Source organism: Rhinolophus sinicus, linkage group LG01 (genome assembly GCF_036562045.2).
Source record: "Rhinolophus sinicus isolate RSC01 linkage group LG01, ASM3656204v1, whole genome shotgun sequence".
Classification (NCBI taxonomy): Eukaryota; Metazoa; Chordata; class Mammalia; order Chiroptera; family Rhinolophidae; genus Rhinolophus; species Rhinolophus sinicus.
In genome coordinates, this window is record NC_133751.1 from 62,846,220 (window position 1) to 62,852,188 (window position 5,969).

A 5,969-nucleotide genomic window follows, 5' to 3' on the forward strand; every position below is an offset into this window, starting at 1 on the left:
ATTTTTCTCTCTGTTAAAAAAAGTTCACTCAGGGTAGTAATTTTAGCCTTCTCAGAGTTGTAGTACCTTGGAGGAGGCAAACTGTCCATTAGAATACGCGCATGTGGAAAGGTGGGAGTGGTATCTATCACTTTGTGTTGTTTCTGTGAACTTTTCTCCTTAATTTTTATCTGTGATTTGCCTCAGAACCAGCCAATACTTTTTTTTTAAATGGAGCCCCAAATTAATGATTTTAAGAACTTTTTATGATGCATTGGTAGGCCTGAAAAGAACTTGGCTACAGCTATAGATAAATTTTGAAACCATAATGACAAGTTTCTCCTACTGTCATATTTTAATATATTGTACTCATTTAACTCAATTGGTAATTTGAGTTAGAGAAGAAAACAAAAGGAAATGTGTGACAGTACTTTGATTGGTGAGATGAGAAAATAAGATGCAGGCATATGTCACAGAGGAGATGGCAGTATTATTCAGGCTCCTAGCAGGGAACTCATAGAACATGCAAACGGATAATTGAGGAGAGTTTATTTAAAAGAAGCTATTTTGAAGGTGTGGAAGAGAGGTAAGGAAAGCCACAAGGTATGGGTAAGTGTCCCCTGGGCTAGCAATAGTGGAAACCACAAGGCCTGAAGGAGCAGGAGAAAGGAGTGGTAGCCAGCACCCCAGCTGTAGGAGAGTTCCATCCAACAGGGGCCTTCAGGAGAAAAACAACCTGCAACCCAGCCAGGAGGGATTTGGGAAACTAAATGCCCTTCGGCTACCTACCCACCTCACCAGCCCCTCCCACTGGCCAAACCCAACTGGAGGCAGAGGGCAAGGGAACTGGTTGATGCAATGCATTTAGGTCAGCCTCCAGGGGCGTGGTGCAGGGAGGAGGAGGGTAGAGCATGGATTTGGAGGGGTAAGTGGAGACTACACAGCACAATGGATGTTCTTGCCCCATACGCAACCCCATGGGTTCTTCAGCTCCTTTGTTGGTTTGCCAATTTTAATTTATTAAATGTAGACAATATTGGCAGACATTTCTGCCACCTGTAACATAAAATCTTCTGTATGTATCCCCTTTACTAATATGATCCAGTAATGAATCAATTGAAACTTCCATTGCACTCTGCTTTAAAAAAATTAAAAAATTATGGTCATTTCAATAGATGTGGAAAACACATTTGAAAAACAACAGAACATCTCAAGAAAACAAGGTCATATAAAGGTAACAAATTTTAAAAAATCAACTGACAGTATAGGTTCAACCCACTCCCCATATCTACTCTTGGAATCATATATGTTCATCATTGATCTTCAGAATGATAGATGTGGGAACTATATTATCTTCAGCCTTAAAAAAATGTTTTATTATGTTCAATATTTATGAAATGCCTGTCTAGTTGCCTGGTACCTGAACGTTGTTGTTATATTTGGGTATGTTTCTACATTCAGAGCCTTCCTCTCTAAGACAGAAAACAGAAAACGTGCTTCCCAAGCCCCTCGATTGCAGCTATCTTGCTAGCGTGTGAGCCAGAGTACATCAATTAGGCATACCCAAGCACAGCAGATTCCTGCTTTAAGAAGGGAGCTTTGGATGATTGAGTCAGCCCAGCTGCCCTCAGCCCACCACAAGGCCCAGACCACCGCACCCCTGAAATGCTGTAGGTGCTGCACAGACAAGTGCCTTGAAACAACAGGAGGCTTCTAAAAGGACAGCAGAACTAGAAGAGACTGTGAAAAGGAAGATTGAGTTTGAGAGAAAAGCTCTCCATATTGTTGAGCAACTTTCAGGAAAGAATATTACTGAAGAATTTTTCAGGGAGGGAAGTTTATCACACCTGCTTACTACAGTGATATGTGGGTGAGCGTTCTATTATCAAGCTCTGTGGTTGTCCCTTAGGTCAGAAGAAGATAGGACTTGTACTAAAACAAAAATATAAAATTTCTAACAAAACCAATAAAGTCTGTGATGTTACTGAAAGATAGTGTTTTTGCAGCAATTTTTGTTATAAAGCATCTAAGTTTTTGGAAGCACAATTTCCTAACACTCCAGTGTGGGTTCAAGAAGAAGAAAGTGCCCATTCTGGAGAAGCACAATTATGCAGTAAGACCATTAAAACATTAAATATTGACAACCCTGGCAATTTTAAGAAGCAGTATGAGTCTAGTTCTTCCAGCTCTCATAATGATAGGAGCAGTGATAATGAGCAAGAATTTGTTTCCTCCATTCTACCAGGAAACAGACCAAATGTGACTCATATAGGTCACAGCTGCACAAAGAAAGCATAATGAAAAAAAAAAGCTGGTCAGAAAGCTAACTTCAAGCAAGAAGACACACAGTAATAGATGTCACTGAGCAGTCAGGCAGAGTAGATCATCAGGAGAAAACTGCTGCTTATGAACTTCCTTTACCGAAAGTAAATACTTGCACTTCTTCAAACAGTTCTTTGTGAGAGAAATAAGAAGCTTCAGAAATTTGTGAAAATAAATACAATAGTACAGAAATAACTCTAGTAGGCATAAGTAAGAAAAGTGCTGAGCATTTTAAGAGGAAATTTGCCAAATCAGACCAAGTTTCTAGGTCATCTTCTAGTTCAGTGCAGGTGTGTCCTGAAGTCGCAAAGGTAAACTTATTTAAAGTTCTGAAGGAGACTTTGGAAGACAGAAGAAACTTCTGTGGAAGACAGAAGAAACTGTGAGGTTTTTGTATGGCCAGAATTCTGCTTCTGTGTGTCAGAAACCCTCTTCAGCCCCTCTCATTAAACAAAAAGAACTTGATGACATGACATCAACTCTGACCCAGGTAGTCATTCTCCTGCCTTGCAGGAATCTCAGGACAGCTTGTATGAAGCTTTTGCCTTTTAGGGCCTCAGATACAGCCATTAAACCACTGCCAAGTTATGAGAACTTGAAAGAAGAAACTGAAACATTAAACCTAAGAATCAGGGAGTTTTGTAGAGGACGATATGTTTTAAATGAAGAAACCACCAAATCACAAGACTCAGAAGAGCACGAGCCCACCTTTCCCATGATTGATTCAAGTTCTCAGAACAAGATTAGAAAATGCATCGCACTTGAAAAACTGCGTAAAGTATTACCTGGACTTTGGGGGCCTCTTCAGATTTCGTTAGGAGATATTTACACACAACTTAAAATCTTGTCTGAACTTTCAGGTTAACAAAGAAATATTATAGACAAACCTGCAGAATGGACTTTAATTGCTATGGTGTTGCTCTCATTACTGCCCCCGATTCTTGGCATCCAGAAGCATTCTAGGGGAAAATGTGGTGTCTGCCCAATTTGTAGCCTCCCTGCTTGAAGAATTACATTGAAAGAAGACCTTGAAAGTTTAACCATCATATTTAGAACCTGATGTTAACCAGAGTGATATAATCCATGAAGACTAAATAGAAAATGAACTTCTACTCACCATTTCTGGAGTTCTAGCCGCAGTGAGGGTCTGGTGGTGACTGACAACTAGCTGTGTTCCAGATTCACCATCTTAGCTTTCAAGCTGCTCCCAGTCCCTAACTGTACTGAGTGACTTCCCCAGATAGAGGAGAACCATATTCCAACAAGCATGACCAAGTCCTTGCACACCTGGCTATGAAACATATTATTTTTATGTATTTAAATATGAAAGTTGAAGTCATAAATGGAAACGTACATGAATATTCAAGAAAATGCAATGGCTTTTTTGTTTGTTTTGTTTTTCCTGGATGATACCAGCCCTCACATCACTTGACCAAAAAATTGAGAAAAGTCCTATTTTGGCCTGATAGTCTAAACTCTAGGTTCTGTAGAACAGTAAAGAGGTCAATTAATGCAATCTAAGATAGAAAGAGGAGGAGGAGGGAGAGAGAAGAAGAGGAGGAGGAGCAGGAGGAGGAGGGGAACCAGCAGGGGCTACAACTGAGCTGGAGCAGTACGAACACACTGCACAGTTCCAGAGGTGTTTCCCAGCACGCTGTTTTCTGCACAGAAAGGGCATTGATGCTGATGGCAACTGTAGTTTCAGTAAAGCCAAGTTCCTATGAGCGTCTAGTTCACTATAGCATCTAGTGCCCTGTGCTTGCAGCAGTAGTGGTTTCTCAGGAGGCTAGTTCTCCAGTTTGGGGCCTGTTTCTGGAAGCTTATCCTCAGGCCTGATTCCAGCCTTCCCAACAATTTTGTGAGCTACACAAAACCCTTGTAATAAACTACTTTCCTGCTGAAGCAGCCTGAGTCAGTTTCTTGTAACCGTGGACCCTGAAACACTGTACTTCCATTTTTGTATCTATTCTTATTTTTTATTCTCTTACATTTATCTAACGTAGACACTTAATAGGACATAGCCATGTGAGAGACAGAATAAGGAACATCCTGGCTAACTCAGCTTTCTATCTGGAGCAAGAAATGATGGTATGCACATATGTGCATTTGAAAAACACACAGTAGATTGAAATTGAGACCTTAAGAAACCTGGATGTGATTTATTCTGTGAAAGGCCTCCACTTTTTAAATAATTAAGCATTACAGTAGAAATTATTTATCAGCATCCTAGTTCTTTCACTTCTGATATATGCTACAGACAACATTGTTGGAGAAATACAAACCTAGGAGAACCCAATTATTCAAGCTCTAGCTTTGCTACCAGTATACCATGTAACCTTGAGCAAGACCTTTAATTTCTCTAGGTCTTCTTTTCCAGATCCACAAGTGAGGGGTCCACAATATATGACCTTTGATGTTTCTTTGAGCTCTAAAATTCTATGATTATATGTCTTTTAAAAAATCTTTAGAGAATATATTTAGCTTTTTCTGGATTTCAGTTCTTGAGGGACCATAGAATTTGCTTATCAGTTCAGATACAGCTCATGATGCAGTGAGAACAATTTAACTGTTGACAGGGAAAATCATGCCCTATTATTTTTATAACCAGCAAGTCATTCTAACTTTCCTAAATACAGAATTCCCATTTAGTCTTTAAATGTACAACCCACAGCATGTGTACTAATGAATGGTCACTCGTCTGTCACAGAAAAGTGAAAGTATGGCAAGGCAGGTTTTAATAACAGCTGCTGGACTTCTAATAAGATGGAATAAGAAGCTCACACTTTGACATTGCTGTTCTTCCCCCAAACACATGGCAAAGATAGATAAACTATAAAAAATGACATTGTAGTGTTCAAGGGGGAAAAAAGATTGCTATCTCCATGGACAAGAAAAAACACACAATGCCAAAACGTGAGTTGGTCTGAAACTATGGACCTGTTGGTCCAGAATTAGGTGGGGGGGTTTGCTCCACAGCCTACTCCACTTGAGACAAGGCACCTGAATTAGGAGGACTGCCTTACCCAGAGGTTTCCTGAGCTATGACTTAGGAGAGGACACAGATCCAGCCTTGAAATCAAGACAACAACCAATCCACATCTTGGCCTGATGACTAGACCTGAGACATCTCTGACATGACCATGGCTGAGACCATGAACGGCCGTTATAACATCTGGTTCTGAAATGGAATTCCAGGGGGCCAAGTAAAGAGGCAACCACAAAACCAACCGACTGAGAGAAATAGACACAGGGAAAGAGAGGATAGAAGCAGACTGAAAACAAAGAGCTAAAACAATTCAATTCAAAGTAAGCTTGCAAATAAAAATTCCAAGATCCATGAAATTTAATCCTGAAAAAATACAGTCAATAAAATAAGAAATCAGGACATGAATTCACTCCAGAAAGAAATTAATTTTAATGAGCAATATAACAAACTGGTTAAAACAAAGAAGTACCAAGAGATAAATAAGAGAACAACAGTTATTAAAAGAACTAGCCGTGGTGAAACAAAAGCAGGTATAAATGAGGCAAGAACAGATGGATACCTACGTAACATAAGAAAATAGAATTTTTGGAAATGGAAAGGTATCCCTTGAAATGTTAAAGATACTTAATAGATGGAATGAACTCTAGACTGAGGAAAGTAGTGACTCTGGGAAGATCAAACT

The 5,969-nt window shown here is 39.6% G+C and overlaps 1 pseudogene; it reads left to right on the forward strand.

Annotated features, from left to right (window-relative positions):
- Positions 1-584: 584 nt before the first annotated feature.
- Positions 585-3,361, forward strand: LOC109446362 (putative RNA polymerase II subunit B1 CTD phosphatase RPAP2; annotated as a pseudogene).
- The last annotated feature ends 2,608 nt before the right edge of the window (positions 3,362-5,969 follow it).